The sequence below is a fragment of the Peromyscus maniculatus genome, chromosome 12 (genome assembly GCF_049852395.1).
Source record: "Peromyscus maniculatus bairdii isolate BWxNUB_F1_BW_parent chromosome 12, HU_Pman_BW_mat_3.1, whole genome shotgun sequence".
Taxonomy (NCBI): Eukaryota; Metazoa; Chordata; class Mammalia; order Rodentia; family Cricetidae; genus Peromyscus; species Peromyscus maniculatus.
In genome coordinates this window covers 34,863,511-34,879,867 of record NC_134863.1, presented here as the reverse complement: position 1 = coordinate 34,879,867, position 16,357 = coordinate 34,863,511, and the positions used below count along the sequence as shown (strand labels likewise).

The window sequence follows — 16,357 nt, the reverse complement described above, 5'->3', positions numbered from 1 at the left end:
TAATTGTTGTTGTTTTGGTGGTTGAATCCAGAGCCTCCTGCATGTACCACTGAGCCATACCCTCAACCCCTATGGTTACATTACTGTGCTAATTATAATCCCTGGACTACTGATCAAGAAAAAAAAAAGATAGTAGAAGAAACATTAATGGAAGTAAAACAATAACTAGAAAATAAATACCTATTTAACGTGTAAGAAGCCAATACTGGAAACATAAAGGGACAAACACATTTGATAAACAAAATGGACTTAGTAGCTTAGGCTTTCTATCGCTGTGATAAAACACCGTGACTGAAGCAACTTGGGGAGGAAAGGGTTAATTCAGCTCAGGCTTCTACATCACATCCATCATCAAAGGAAGTCAGGACAGGAACTCAAATGGAGCAGGAACCTGGAGACAGGAGCTGATGCAGAGACCATGGAGGGATGTTGCTTACTGGCCTGCTCCTCACGACTTGCTCAGCCTGCTTTCTTGTAGAACCCAGGACCACCAACCCAGACCATTGATGACTAATTAAGAAAGTGCCTTACAGGCTTGTCTACTGGATCTTATGGAGACATTTTCTTAATCAAGGCTCCCTCCTCTCTGATGACTCTAGTTTGTGTTAAGTTGACATAAAATGGCCAGTACTCTTCCTAAAATGATCTTTTACTAGATATTACTTAAATCCTCATATAACTATAAAGGAGCCAACAGTACAATTGAGATCCAAAAACTGATGGAATAAAAAATAGATAGTCCAACTATATATCATGTTTGAGACAGAATAGAGTCAAAGAACAAATACCTTGAAAGGGAAAGAAGGAAATATTACACGCAAACAGAGAACAGTGTTGACAGGGATACCTGGCAAGGTAGTCTTTAAAACTAAAGTGGATAGACAAGGGGTGTATTTGCATTGGTAGAAGGGTCAAATTGTCTGGAATTCACAACAGTTTTAAGTGCATATGTACCTTGTAACAGAGTCCTAAAGTATATAAAGAAAAAAATGAGCAAAATTGGAGGGAGAAAGGAACAATTTAGCAGTAAAAGCTGAATTCAATAACCCCACTTGCAATGATGGGAACAACTGGACAGAGTTCCTCAGGGTAAACAGAAGAACACAACCACAAACTAGCCAGGACCAAAGGACACCTATAGAATGCTTTATCAAACAGCATCAGCTATACATTCTTCTCAAGGGCATGTGGATACTCTCCAGAACTGACCATAATACTAGATTATAAAGCAAGTCTCAATGCATTCAAAGGGATTAAAGTAATGCAAAATGTATTCTCTGATCACAGTGGAATGAAATTAGGAACCAGAGGTTCACTAGAAAGTAAGTTAAATAGAACATTCCTAAAGAGCCGCTGGGGAAAAGAAGAAATCACAAGGGAAATTTTTTTTAAAAAATCCTTTCACAACCTAAATGAAAACAAAACTACACCAAATCTCATGGGATACAGCTAAAGCAGCATTTAGAAGGGAAATTATAACTGTAAACACTTGTTACATATTTAAAAGGCTGATCTTGGATCAGTAGCCTACCGTTTGGATTTATGAAGCTAGAAAAAGGAGAGCAAATTAACTCCATATAAGCAGAACCAAGGAAACATAAACATTGGAGCAGAAATGAACGAAATAGAGAATAGCAAAATGGGTCCATAGAATGAAAGGTTGTTTTGGAAAACAAATTAAAAATCAACAAGCTTTACCTAGACCTATCAAAAGTAAGGGAGAGGGGATAAGGCAGTGGTGCAAGCCTACAATTTCGACACTGAGGATGCTGGAGCAGACTGAAGAGTTCAAGGCCAGCCTGGGGTGGGTTAGGGTAGGTTAGGAAGACCCTGTCTCAACAAACCAAAGAAAGAGGAAGAAAGCCACACAAAACAGGAGCAAAGACTGAAGTGACTGAACTTACAAGTCAAACACTATTTTAAATACTCAACATTCAATGTTTATTGTGCACATGTGTATGTTTGTGTGTGTGCTTGTACTGTGTGTGTGTGTGTGTGTGTGTGTGTGTGTGTGTGTATGATGACTTTTGTATTCTTTGTTCACATGAGTGGAGGACTACCATCTTCATATATTACTTGAGCTTGTCAAACCTTTTGATCATTTCATTGTCTTTAGCACTAACATGTAATGCTATTTCAAGTAGGCATTAACTCTTATTTAATAATAAGAGCGGCCATCTCTGCTCTGTAATGAGACAAGAAATGATGTTGAAACATATATTTTAAATACTACCTAAAACTATCCTAACTAGAATCTTTTTTTTTAAAAAAAAAAGGGTGGCGGTGGCACATGCCTTTAATCTCAGCGCTTAGAAGGCAAAGCCAGGCAGATCTCTGTGAGTTCAAGGCCAGCCTGGTCTACAGAGCAAGATGCACCAAAACTACACAGAGAAACCCTGTCTTAAAAAACAAAGACTATATATATAATTTTATTTTAAGTATATGTGTGTTTTATCTGCACATATGTCTGTGTACCACATGCATGTCTGTGCCCTTGGAGGCTAAAAGAGGGCATCTGATCTCCTGGAACTGGAGTTACAGATGGTTGTGAGCTACCATGTGTGTGTTGGGAATAAAACCTGGGTCCTTTGTAAGAACCACCAATGCTCTTAACTGCTGAGCCATCTCTCTAGCCTCTAGCATCTCTCTCTCTCTCTCTCTCTCTCTCTCTCTCTCTCTCTCTCTCTTAAAAGTTTATTTTCTTAAAATTTGTATGTGTATGTGTGTGAGTCTGCATGAATATGTGTGCAGCATTAGTGTGCAGAAACTTGTGGGGACCAGAAGAGGGCATCAGATCCCCTGGAAATGGGGGTGTAGGTAGTTGTGAATTGGGAGATGGAAACTGAATCCAGGTACTCCCCAAGAGCAGTGAAATGCATCTAACCACTGAGGCATCTTTCCAACTCCCAGAATCTTAAAGGCTGTGGAAGTTCCCTAGAATAGAAACTACAAGTAGGATCAGGGAGATGGCTCCATGGGTCACGTACTTGCTACTGCAAGCATGAGGACCTACGTTTGGACCCTCAGCACCCAGATAAAAACAGGTGTACAGTGCACACCTAGAATCCTATTGCTAAGGAGGCAGAGACAGGTGCACTGTGGGACTTGCTGGTCAGAGACAGCCTTGCTGAGCCAGTGAGCTCCAGGTTCAATGAGAGACTCTGTCTTTAAAAAAAAAAAAAGGTGAAAAAGTAGTTGAAGACATCCCAATGTCAACAACTATCCTGCAGATGAGCCTGCAACAGGCAAGCTTATATGTATACACATGTGTGTACACATGCATCACACACACACACACACACACACACACACACACACACACACACACACACACAAAGGCAGGGCTGAAGATGTAGCTAAGTGTTTGGAGTACCTAGCTTTTGCAAGACCCTAGCTTTGATCTGGGCACAGAGGGAGTGAAGCATAGAGAGGACAGAGAGAACAAAGTAGAAAAACAGAAAGCTACCTTTCTGTGTTTCTTTAGTGAACTTTGAAGAACAATAATAATAACATACTAATACAATAATGCTAACTACCATTTATGAAGTTAATAGGTGCTAGGCACAATGCTAGGTAACTGGTATAGTGTCAATAACCTATAATTTTACAAGTTCCATTTGACTTCTAGAACCTTCCCTGCATTCCTTTCTGTTTTTAGACAGGCTACTGCTATGTAGCCCAGGCTGGCTTTGAACTTGTGTAGCCCAGACTAACCTTGAAACTGTCATCCTTCTGCCTCTGTTTCCTCAGGTGCTAGAATCCTATGGAATTATGGTCATCTATTACCATGCTGGGAGGGGTTGGTTAGTTATTGTCAATTTGACATATCTGGGAAGAGGGAATCTTAAGTGAGAAAATGCCTCCATTAGATTGTCCTAAAGGTGTTGCTGGTTGGTCTTTGATCTTTTGCTCTTTTTTTTGGGGGGGGGCTGGACCCAGATCCCAAATAAATCACACATGGAGTCTTATTCTTAATTATGAATGCCAGGCCTTAGCTTGGCTTAGTTTCTAGCCAGCTTTTCTTAACTTAAATTATCCCATCTACCTTTTGCCTCTGGGCTTTTCCCGTTCTCTTACTTCCGTAACTCTTACTCTTACTCTGTGGCGTGCTGGTTGTGCAGCTGGGTGACTGACCCCTGATGTCCTCCCCTTCTCTGACTCCTTCCCCTCAATCCTTTCTCCCTCTATATCTATCTCTCTGCCAGTCCTGCCTATCCTTTCTCCTGCCTTGCCATTGGCCGTTCAGTACTTTATTAGACCATCGGGTGTTTTAGACAGGCACAGTAACACAGCTTCACAGAGTTAAACAAATGCAACATAAACAGAAGTAACACACCTTAAAATATTCTACTACATAAAGGCAAGTGTGTGGGCGGGTTTCTTGGTTAAGGATTGATTTGGGAGGACCTAGCTCACTGGGGACAGTGCCATCCGTGGGCAGGTGGTCCTTGGGTGTGTAAGAAAGGAAACTGAGCAGGCTGGTGGGAACAAGCCAGTAAGCAGGGTTCCTCCATGGTCTCTGCTTCCAGATTCCCCTGTTAAGTTTCTGCCCTGACTGACCTCAGGAACCTGAGACCTCAGTGACCTGAGAGTTATAAGATGAAATTAACTCTTTCCTCCCCAAGTTGATTTGGTCATGGTCATTATCACAGCAATAGAAACCCTAACTAAGAAATTGGACTTGCTTTCAGTTTTGTTTATTTTTGTTTTCAGATTGATAAAAGGCATATTAGTTAGATTTATTTTCTTTTCATTGACATAGGGACTTACTATGTAGACTTGTCTGGCTTGGAACTCACTCTGTGGACCAGGCTGGCCTAGAACTCACAGAGATCCTCCTACCTCTGCCTCCCAAGTGCTGATAATGATTTCTTGATCTTGTGCGATATTCTAAAAAAACAAAGAAAAATTTCTAAATATAAATATGTAAATTGTGTTTACTTCTTGAATGAGAAAACTGTAAAAACAAATTGATTTAGAAGTAAGATTTTGTTTGTTTGTTTTTTATCTCGTTTTTGTGTTTTAAGACAGGGTTTGTCTACATAGCCCTGGCTGTGGAACTCACTATATAGACAAGGCTGGTCTCAAACTCAGAGATCCACCTGCTTCTGCCTCCTAAGTGCTGGGATTAAAGGTTTGCATCCCCTTACCTGATTTAAACAAATATTTTTATTTGACCAAATTATGTTTGAGCCACATGTTTTTGCATTTGTTAATTTATTTTTGCAGTGAAATCCACAGAAGAGGGAAAGAGTTAAGACTCATACTAGTGCCTTTGAAAAAGAATGTTTATAGAGCTGGGTGTTAGTTCAGTTAGTAGAATGCTTGCCTAGTATATACAATGTACTAAGTCCCTGTGATCCCAGCACTGGGGACATGTAAATAGGAGTTCATGGTTGTCCTAAGCTACATAGGAAGTTATAGATCAACCTGGGGTACATTGGATCTCCTTGAAAGAAAGAAGAAAAATGTTTTTAATAGAACTATTTTTTTTTCCAACTCAAGACTTGGTACACTCCGTCTGAAAGGATGGTATATTTCCAATATTAACTCATGATAGGAGTCTTCAATATCTAGATATGTGTTTATCTGTCAGCCTGCTCATTTTTGAAGTTTTCGGTTTCTACAAACTTTGCCCTGCTTAGCAAGAGCACACTGAGTTCCTGGGACTTCAGGGCCAGATGATGGTAGCAACACTAGTCTGTGATACAATCAGTGCTTTCTCAGGCTTTTGCCATGAACCGTGCAGCCACAGTTCAAGATAAGGTCCGGGCTCTTCCCTACCCCATCTTCAGCTCATTTCCCTATTTAAACCAGTCCACCTCCTTTACCGGAGCCAGCCGGCCACTTCTGTCTCTTGTGCTTTTTTGACTTGATTTTTGAGACAGTGGCTCACCTTATCGACCACATTGGTCTTGAACTTGTAATCCTCCTGCCTTTGCCTCCCAAATGCTACCATGCCCAGTGAATTTACATTTTTAAATGGCTAAACACACACACACACACACACACACACACACACACACACACACACACACCACCAAAGAATAACACTTCTTGATACTTGTCAATCACATGAAATTCTAAGTTCGGTGCCCATAAATAAAGTTTTATTGGAACGCAGCCATTCTCATTTGTTTGTGTTTTCACATGACACAGCAGAGTTGAGCGTTTGCAACAGAGACCATATGGCTCACCAAGCGTATATTTACTATATGGCCCTTTCCAGACAGTTTGTCCAACCCTCAACAATACTACAGCCAAAGTTGTGCTTTTAAAATATGTGCCTGAGACTGGCTTGTTTCTCGTTACTCTTTATTTTATTTTATTTTATTTTGTGGTAGTGGGGGACTTACTTTAGCTTCTTCTTTAATAGCTATTGCCCTAAAAGGTTACCTAGGGACTGCATAATCTGGGCCCAGCCCACCTCTCCCTGTTATGGCTCAAATGTTTCAACGTCTTCTCTTAAACGTTCTACTTTTTTTTTGAGTGTGCAATAGTCTTCAAACATGCTCCGCCTCCAACTTGTGCTCTCTAATTTTCCAGCCCTTGTCCCGAGTCTCCTTGATAAATCTGAAGTAGCTGTCATCTATCTTTCTTTCCATTTTGCATTTCTCCGTTACAACACTCACAGCAATTACAACTCTTGGTTTCGTTTTTCGTTCTCCTTTTTGGGCTATAACCACCTCGAGGGCAAAGGTCACATTGGTCTTGTGCACTGTCACACATGCAGTGCCAAAGCTCAGTGTTACCACACAGCTGGTGACATCCATCTCCACTTCTCCACACAGCCTCCACCTGTCAGGCCCTAGGTATCGGTCAGAGTCCGTATCAACTGGGTCTCCTTCCTCTCTACAGGATGCCAGTTTGCGTAATAAGTTGTATGTGACATGTATCAGATATTCATGAAATATATTCTAAGTGTCTCAGTTTATCAAAATGGTAAGGGTTTAGCATCTCAATAAGAAGTATCCCTAATTAACAAAATATTGCAATTCTTTTTGTTCAAAGGAAAAGCCAAGGATGGAGAAAAAAAATGGTTCAGAACCATTCAAGGTTCAACCTAAATTAAGTATGTATTTAGGGGGGATGGGAGGAGGAAGGACAGGGGAATCCATGGCTGATATGTGAAATTAAATTAATTATAAAAGTTCCAGGAAAGGTGCAAAGCTACACAGAGAAACCCTGTCTTGAAAAACCAAAATAATAATAATAATAATAATAATAATAATAATAATGATAATTAATTATAAAATAAAAATATTTTTAAAAAGTATACATTTAATTCATTTCCTTTTCTTGTTTCATTTTGAGATGGCACTTTAATTACAATACAATATTTCTCCCTTCCCTTTTCTCCCTTCAAGTCTTCCCATGGAACCTTCTCTCCTCTCCTTCATGGATGGCGTCATTATTCATCAATTGTTATAGTATACATACATGGATTCATATATACTCATAAAGTCCCATATATAACCTGTTGAGTCCATACAGTATTACGAGTATGTGTGTTTTCAGGGTTGACCATTTGACATTTGGACAACCAATGTGTTCTTCCCTCCCTCCACCCCCTCTCCCCATCCCAGCTTTACTCAGCTGCCCGTCTTTCTTTGTGTGGGATTGTGGCCTCATGGGCTCCCCTCCTAACCGTCTGGCATGCTCTTTGGTGTCATGCTTGGTCAGCTCACGTTTGGGCTGTCACGTTGGTGAAACTTTACCACCGTGGCTTCCTATATTATTAGGAGACGTCGTCTCACAGCAAGCCCCCCCGATGCTCTGGCTCTTCCCGTCTCTCTGGCCCTTCTCCTGCAAGGTTCTCTGAGTCTTCGGCAGGAGCGTGTTGTAGCTGTGGCCCTTGGGCTGGGCTCCACAGCTCTGCACATTGCTTGGTTGTGGTTTTCTGTAGTGGCTTCCACCTGGTACAAAGGAAAGCTTTCTTCATGAAGAGTGACGGCTACACTTACAGTTTCAGAGGCTTAGTCCATCATGGCAGGGAACATGGAATGAACGCAGGAAGGCATGGCCCTGTGCTGAGAACTTGACATCCCCATCTACAGGCAGCAGGGAGAGAGTTTAGTTCATTTTTTGACCTCCTAATTATACAGGACAATTGTTTGAAAAATAATGTATAAAGAAACTATATTATTATTATTATTATTATTATTATTATTTTATTTTTTTTTTTTTTTTTGGTTTTTCGAGACAGGGTTTCTCTGTGTAGCTTTGTGCCTTTCTTGGAACTCACTCTGTAACCCAGGTTGGCTTCAAACTCACAGAGATCCACCTGGCTCTGCCTCCCGAGTGCTAGGATCAAAGGCATGCACCACCACCGCCCGGCTTAGAAACTCATATTTTTTCAAATAACTAAATTAATAAAACAGGTGCATATTTATGTATAAACACACACATCTGGCTGTCAGTAATAACAAGGGTTAAAAATCAAAAGGTTTTTGCTGTTAAAGCTCAGTTGAATTTTTATAGTCTTACGTTATTTTGTCATTGGATTTCGGATTATTATTGTATAGGCTGGATTCACACATACACAAGCTTTCTTTTGAGCTATCTTTCTTTCTCAGCATATATGGGTTCCAGGAAGGCAGCTCCCCTTAGAATTTAAGAGCGCTTGAGCTGGAGAGAGGTCTCAGTGGGTAAAGTGCTTTGCTACTGCACTTCAATGAGTGCCTGAGGATCTGAGTTTGCATCCTCAGAGCTCACTAAAGGAGGACACGGAAGTGTGTGTCTAGGACACAGTAGCACATGTCTGTAATCCCATGATGCCTTTCACAATATGGGAGATAAAGACAGGGGAATTTCTGAAAGCTTGCAGGCCGGCATACGGAGCAGGCAACAGGAGACCCTGCCTCAAACAGAGTGTAAGACAAGGTCTCACACCTGAGATTGTCTTCTGACCTCGACACACACACACACACACACACACACATACACACACACACACACACACACACACACACACACACACACACATATCACACATAAAAGAAGATTAAAAAAAAAAACTAAAAAGTGCATTCTGAGAGTGAATTTTTAGGTCCAGTCCAGACAGCATGACTTTAGCATCATTGCCAATGGCCAAAGGTAGTGCATGTTCTTACACTGTTTAATCAGAGTGCCCTCCCTGAGTTCCGATTTGTCACTCCAGAGTCCGTTCTGAGATTCACTAACTAGAATGGTGATAGAAGCGAGTCTTATTTGTCAAGTGTGTTGGGAAAGAAGAGAGTTTAAAACAACTGACTAAATGCATTACTGTGTATATAGAGAGAAAGAAATGTCTGGCGTGGTGGTGCATGCTTTTAATCCCAGCACTTAGGAAGCAGAAGCAGGAGGTTCTCTGAGTTAGAGGCCAGCCTGTTGTAAATATTATTTTAAGGTGTGTTACATTTGTTTATGCTGTGGAATATTTGTTTAATGATGCAAAGATGTGTTGCATTCTTATATGTTGCACTTGTTTAACTCTGTGAAGCTGTGTTACTTTGCCTGTCTAAAACACATGATTAGTCTAATAAAGAGCTGAACGGCTAATAGCAAGGGAGGAGAAAGGATAGGCTGGGCTGGTAGGCAGAGACAATAATAGAAGGAGAAATCTGGGAGGAAGAGAAGAGAGATCAAGGAGCAAGAGAAGGAAGAGGACACAAGGGGCCAGCCACCCAGCTACACAACCTGCAATGGAGTAAGAAAGAAAGATATATAGTAATAGAAGAAGGTAAATGCCCAGAGGCAAAAGGTAGATAGGTTAATTTAGGTTAAGAAAAGCTAGCAAGAAACAAGCCCAAGCTAAGGCTGGGCTTTTGTAATTAGGAATAAGCCTCTATGTGTGATTTATTTGGAAGCTGGATGGTGGGCTCCCAAAAGACCAAAGAGCAAAGATCCAAAAAGAATTAAAAAAAAAAAACAACCAATAATACCATCCTGGTCTACAAAGTGAGTTCTAGGACAGCCAGAGTTACACAGAGAAACCCTGTCTCGACAAACCAAAATAAAATAAAATAAAAATAAATTGCTAACTAACTAAATAAGTAAAATAAGGATAAAATAAAATAAAGAACATGTCAGCCTAATAGAGGCTTCATTAGACAAAGGCCAAGAATATAGGACAGAAAAGCAGGGTACAGAGGCAGACTTTGACCAGTACAGAAATGTAAGGAGCGAGACAGAGATGAACCATCAGCAAGTCCTTCCTGAAAGCCAGCACCCTTTGCTCAGTCACGCTTATCATTGACTTTCTGATGACAGCTCCACTCCCCCTGAGTGGCAGGCTGGGAGACTGCTAATCTCTAGAAGTCCCTGTGATACTGGAGTGCATTTCCAGCTGAATAAGCATCTGCAGTGTGTGAGCATGTCTCAGGGAGGTCAGTCTGCCTGAGCCCAAGCCCACGACGTTGCCAGAGCCAAAGCTGTCCTGCAGAGATAGCCATGTGGCACTTCAGTTGCTTTTCTGGTGGTACTCTAAATCATATAAATGCAGCATTTAAACCTACCCTATTAAAAAAAAACACCAAAATCACAATTTTAATTATATTTGCTACATGATAGCCTAAAGTGTAAAACTATGTGTGGTGGGTTGAACAGGTCTGACCCCCATAGACTCATGGTTTGAATGCTTGGGCCATAGGGAGTGGCACTATTAGAGGTGTGGCCTCGTTGGAAGAAGTGTGTCACTGTTGGCGGGGAGGCGACTTTGAGATCTCCTATGCTCAAGCTCTGCCCAGTGTAGCACATAGTGTCTCCTGCCACCTGCGGCTCAAGATGTAGAACTCTCAGCTCCTCCAGCACTGTCTGTCTGTTGCCATCATGTCCCACCATGGTGTGTCTTTACAGTAATAGAAACCCCAACTAAGACAATATGTATTCTGGTATTGTTCCCCCTTTATTATTATGAGTTTGGCCTTTTTGGTTGGCAAAACAGCTCCATCTATCTTCGGTCCAGTCATCCAAGCCAGCACCTTGGATAAATTCTCGTTTCTTATGTCTTCTTTGCCAATCGTGTCCACTGTCATCAAAGTCCTCACCGGTCACCCACACGGCTCTTTCTAACACTCCAATCTATCCTTGGGGTTGTTGAGTGGAGTTTTAAAAGTGTCTTTTCAACTCCGACTCCAACATCATTCCTTCTCTGCATGAAACCAGGAGTTATGTTCCACAGGGTAAAGGCCATGTGATTCAGCCTGGCACGTAGAGCTCTCCATGACCTGGCTCTTCCTCCAGCCTCAGAGCACACACACTTTTGTCATAGTGACCTGAGTGCCAGGTGGCCCCACTCTCTGGATGCTGGCATCTGCCACACGTTGCTTGTCACAGGCTCATCTTACTTGACTTTTCAACAGTGTTTGGCACCTCTGTCTACTTCCTCCATGAGGAAGAACGTCAGTCTTTCTGGAGTTTTCTCTTAACTCTCTTCTTTCCCTGAATAAGACATTTTTTTTTTTTTTTTTTTTTTTTTGGTTTTTCGAGACAGGGTTTCTCTGTGTAGCTTTGTGCCTTTCCTGGAGCTCACTTGGTAGCCCAGGCTGGCCTCGAACTCACAGAGATCCGCCTGCCTCTGCCTCCCGAGTGCTGGGATTAAAGGCGTGCGCCACCAACGCCCGGCCAAGACATTTTTTGATGTCCACTCCTCTTGGGCTCACCCATTGCATCCTGGGCTTCCTTAAGAGTCCAACTTTTTTTTTTTCTTTTCTTTTTTTTTTTTTTTTTGCGGTGTGTGTGTGTGTGTGTGTGTGTGTGTGTGTGTGTGTGTGTGTGTGTGTTTATTTTCTACTTTAAACATAAATGTAGTTAGTGAAAGGGCTAATGAGTACCAATTACAGATACACTTTCTCATCGTTATTTGGTGAGCAGAGGAAGTGTATATGCCTACAGGTTCAGCCAGTGAGAACCTAGTACAACACATCAAAGTTTCACGGTGGAAGCCGGCTTCCGATGGCCTCCTTCACAGGCGGGAGTGGAATTATTATTTTATTTTATATTCTTAATTAGGGTCTTTCTATTCTGTAGCTCTGGGATTAAAGGCGTGTACCACCACACCAGACCGGCAGGAGTGGGTGGAATTCTTCAGAGTCATTCTGGTAAAGCCGTCGGACTTTAGTATTCTGAAAAGTAGTTCATCAAGTGACATTTGACCTGTCTTTGAAAATTTCTACTCACTCCACATGCCATCCACAGACCCCCCCCTCCTCCCTCCTCCCACCTCCAGCCCTCTCTCCCAAGCCACCCCACATCCTTACATCCCCCAAATCAAGGTCTCCCAAGGGGAGTCAGCAGAGCCCAGCACACTGAGCCTAGGCAGGTCCAAGCCCCTTCCCACTGCTCCAAGGCTCATATCAGCATTATTTGTAATAGCAAGAACCTTGACCTGTCTTATACACTTGACTGAACTATTGGAGTGAATTGATAGCAATCAGGGCAAGCTGTGACTTTTCATTTAAAACATCTCTTCTTGGGAGAAATTAGAATTGGTAGATGAGACTGTCCCATTTATTATAGTCAGGACTCTGCCAGGAAATTATTCTGAATGAACTAAAGCCAGAAATATTTTCCAGGGAAAGAATTATTGAGTAAGCAAGACATCACCTTAAACTTTTTGGTGACGAAAGACATGCTGAATGCTTTACCCGAGCAGCTGGCCCTTCCCGTTCCTCCCCGACATTCCATCTCTGATACTCAGGAGGGTAGGATCTGTTCTAGTCATAAGGGCAGACGGGGGTCTGGTGGGAATACAGGTCAGTAAGTGGTATATGAACAATAACAACTTGCTAGAGTTGAAAAGTGTGGTCACGGGGAAGTTTAAGTTTGAACATCGTTGGTTTTCAAGTGGGGATTGAAACAATACTGCAGTGGGTCTTTCCCATCAGAGCACACGGGAGATCTTTTCATTTGCTGCCTGGCCCCAATCTGTGTGTCGAAGGGAAGAAATTAGGAACTGTCCCTTTAATAAAACACTGTTTACCTATGCTGCTCTGTAGGCGTGGCTTAGGAACCTGTGGAGTGAGGTGTAACTTCAGCTGAGCATTCCGACCTGCCCCTGGGAAAGAGGGCTGGTGCTCAGAACCCGGAAGCCAAGCCGCAGCTCAGGCTTCAAACTGCCCTCGACCTCGGCTTTTACGTGGCAAAGTGCCTCATAACAGAGTAGAAAACTGAAGTAGTGATTTTGCTTAGCTGTTACCAAATTTTTGAAGCTCAACTGTGGATAAAGACTTCATAGAATACTTAGAATACAAAGCTTTCTGGGCCAGCAATTGATCTGCCGACTTTGAGTCCCTATCTGATTACTGCTCGGTTCATCTTTATTTTGCTCAAGTATCTACAGGCTGAGCCCCGAGCCGATCCTTTGCAGGTAGGTGGTCAGCTTTCGTGTAATATTTAGGTCATTTTTTTTCCCCTCTAAGGTTCGGCTGCTAAGTGCTGAAAAAGTTGCGACTATCAGGCTGGGTATGTTTGAACAGTGTGATTGTAAATAGCCATGCTTTTGTGACAGTTGGACAACCTGGCAAAAATGGTTATTTTTAACAAGCCAGTAAATCAACAACACCTTGAATTAAGCGAGTCTTGTTTTGTTTTCCATTAACCAAGTATGTATTTACATTGGCCTAATGGATCAAAATGTATGTTGAAATTATCTTGCTAATTAACTTAAATAGCATTTTGTTCTTAGTATTTTACTCCCAAGTTGCATTTCTTTTACGATTGATTCGTTGTTTGCTTTCGTTTTTATCTTTAGAAATGTCTATTATTTCAAAAACAGTTTTTGTGACAGGCTAATGATCAATCACAGGTGTGCTGAAAAATTGTCTCCTTTTGGTAACGCTAACCACCCTTTTATGACAGGAACACTGTCTCAAAGATGATGTCTTTGGAAGACTTAGTTAATTCACAGTATGGACTATTGCTATGAAGACAGAGTCTACCCATGAATCTCTGGGGTAGAAGTCAAGTTCCTTTAGGACCAAGGACAGTAGTTTTTTAGCTGTCACTAATGGGTCTTTGTATTTTTATTCCCTGGATGTTCTGCTTCAGAAGACTTTATCGGGTAAAAAGACAGTTCTAGTAGATAGTAAACATTACAGATGTTTCATTTTCTAGATGTGTTATTTCCAGTTAGAGTTCACCAAACTGAGATTTTTACTCCGTGTTAATACAATTAGTTCCAACCAAAGAGGCTTGTCTTCTTCTTCTTCTTCTTCTTCTTCTTCTTCTTCTTCTTCTTCTTCTTCTTCTTCTTCTTCTTCTTCTTCTTCTTTTTTTTTTCTTAGCTCGATTAGTTTCAAAGCAAAGAGGCTTGTCTTTTTTTTTTCTTACCTCGACTCCTTTATTGTAGTTATTTGGGTGGATATTTTCTGACACTTTGAAATGTGGCTAGTGACATCTGAATTGTCATAAAGTGTTCTTGTGGCCGTCTGGTCATCTGGGCTCGGCAAACAGCGCTCGAAAGCACAGGTTTCCTTTCAAGTGCCCTGCTTCCGTGAAATGTAACAAAGCTCGTCTAGTAAAAGGAGGATGCACAGCTGCTGGTTGAGGGGAGAAGGCAGGGGAGCGGGGAAGGAAGGGGCGTTTGCTGTAGAGAATATCAGGGCTGGATTCAGGGCATGTATACATTTGACCCCATTAAATATTTTTATAGTCGTCTTCCTAACTGCGAAACATGGCTCTAGTTGGGCTAACAGACGATTTGCTGGCTTTGCAACAAACATTGCTTACAGTCGTGTATTCCTTCTCTATTTATGGGTTGCTTATCTTCTCCCCATCTCTTCTCATTTCTCCTTCCCCACATCTGTCTTTCCATCATCTTACCCAGAAGCCCTTCTCCGCTCTGGAGCTTCATCCGGCCACCCTGATCCTCAGTACTATTTCCTTCCTTTTCTCTCCCCCATCCCACTGAATCTACAGCCCATTCCCATATGATAATGTATGTCTTACTTAATAGTGCCCGATATCACCTCAAATATATTAGAAGTACTTGATGCGGAGATTGTTTTACCCTTAGACTCTAGTGAGGTGCCACGCGCTTCTTTCCCCATAAATAGCTGTGGAATGGGTGAGAGATCTTGTTGACAGTTGCTTCAGGTACCCTGCTGCCTCTCTCATGTCTTGCTTAATCATATAATGAACTGTAATGCTTCCAGAATCCAGTCTGTTAGTTACTAGAATATGATGTTTTTGTTTTGCTATACAGTTTACAGCTTGCTGTATTAGGTGATTAAACTGTTTTTGTTTTGCTTTGTTTTATTTTCTCGAGACAGGGTTTCTCTGTGTAGATCCAGCTGTCCTGGTGTCCTGGAACTCACTCTGTAGACCAGGCTGGCCTTGAATTCACAGAGATCCACTTGCCTCTGCCTCCTGAGCGCTGTGATTAAAGGCGTGTGCCACCATCGTCAGATATGATTAAGATTTTTTTTTTAGTGTGTGTGTGAGTGTGAGTGTGAGTGTGTGTGTGTGTGTGTGTGTGTGTGCGCGCGATGCCCATGGAGTCCAGAAGGGAGTGTCAGATCCTTTGGTACTGGAAGTATAGGTGTTTGTGAGCCGCCTAATTCAGAGCTAGGAGCTGACCTTTGGTCCTCTGACAGAGCAGTCAGCACTCAGAACCACATAGCCATTTCTCTGCTGTATTTGATGAGTTTAACACTAATACGCTATCTATATGCAAGCTGGACTTTATTAAAAGTAAATTAGTACTCTGAAGACAGTTTTCTTGCCTTTTCTATTTTAGGGAAATATAATTTAGAGCTCACTGGTGTACAGAGTCCCAAAAAATGCTTAAAATATTCAGATATAATAGTGAATTAACAGTTTCTATTCTGCTGGGCGGCGGTGGAGCAGCCTTTAGTCCCAGCACTTGGGAGGCAGAGGCAGGTGGATCTCTGTGAGTTCGAGGCCAGCCTGGTCTACAGAATGAGTTCCAGGACATGCTCCAAAGCTACACAGACAAACCCTGTCTCAAAAAAAAAAAAAAAAAAAAGTTTCCATTCTGAGTTGACATTTAGAACTGTGAATGGTGATCGTAGGTTGTGTGCATTTTAGATCAGTAATTGCCAGAAATGATAAATAACTTATTTTTATAAAAAGAACACTTTAAGCATTTTACTTCACATACAAAGCTACTTTATTGCATACTTTGAAAACTCACCATTTTCTAAGTGGCATGTGCCTTTGAGTCCCAACTGCTTTGGAGGATAGCTTGAGCCCAAGATCAGCCTGGACAACACATTTAAACCCCATCTTAGGGGGATCATTATGTATATATGTTTATCAATTTCTTGTATCAACTCTTTACTTACTAAAGTTTTGCCTGCATGTAGGCCTGTGCACCACTTGTTTGCCTGAGATGACCAGAAGGTCCCCTGGAACT

At 41.7% G+C, this 16,357-nt stretch overlaps 1 protein-coding gene across 8 annotated transcripts in view; it reads left to right on the top strand.

Moving 5' to 3' along the window:
- Gramd1c (GRAM domain containing 1C) overlaps positions 1-16,357 on the top strand; it is an 85,515-nt gene that overhangs the window by 34,813 nt on the left and 34,345 nt on the right. Inside the window, exon 1 of one of the 8 annotated variants that reach the window (XM_015994670.3) lies at positions 13,028-13,348. The exons of the other annotated variants lie outside the window; for them this stretch is intronic. The gene's annotated coding sequence lies outside the window, so the exon portion shown is untranslated. Of the gene's footprint in view, positions 1-13,027; positions 13,349-16,357 lie in introns of those variants that run through there. 8 annotated transcript variants of the gene reach the window in all.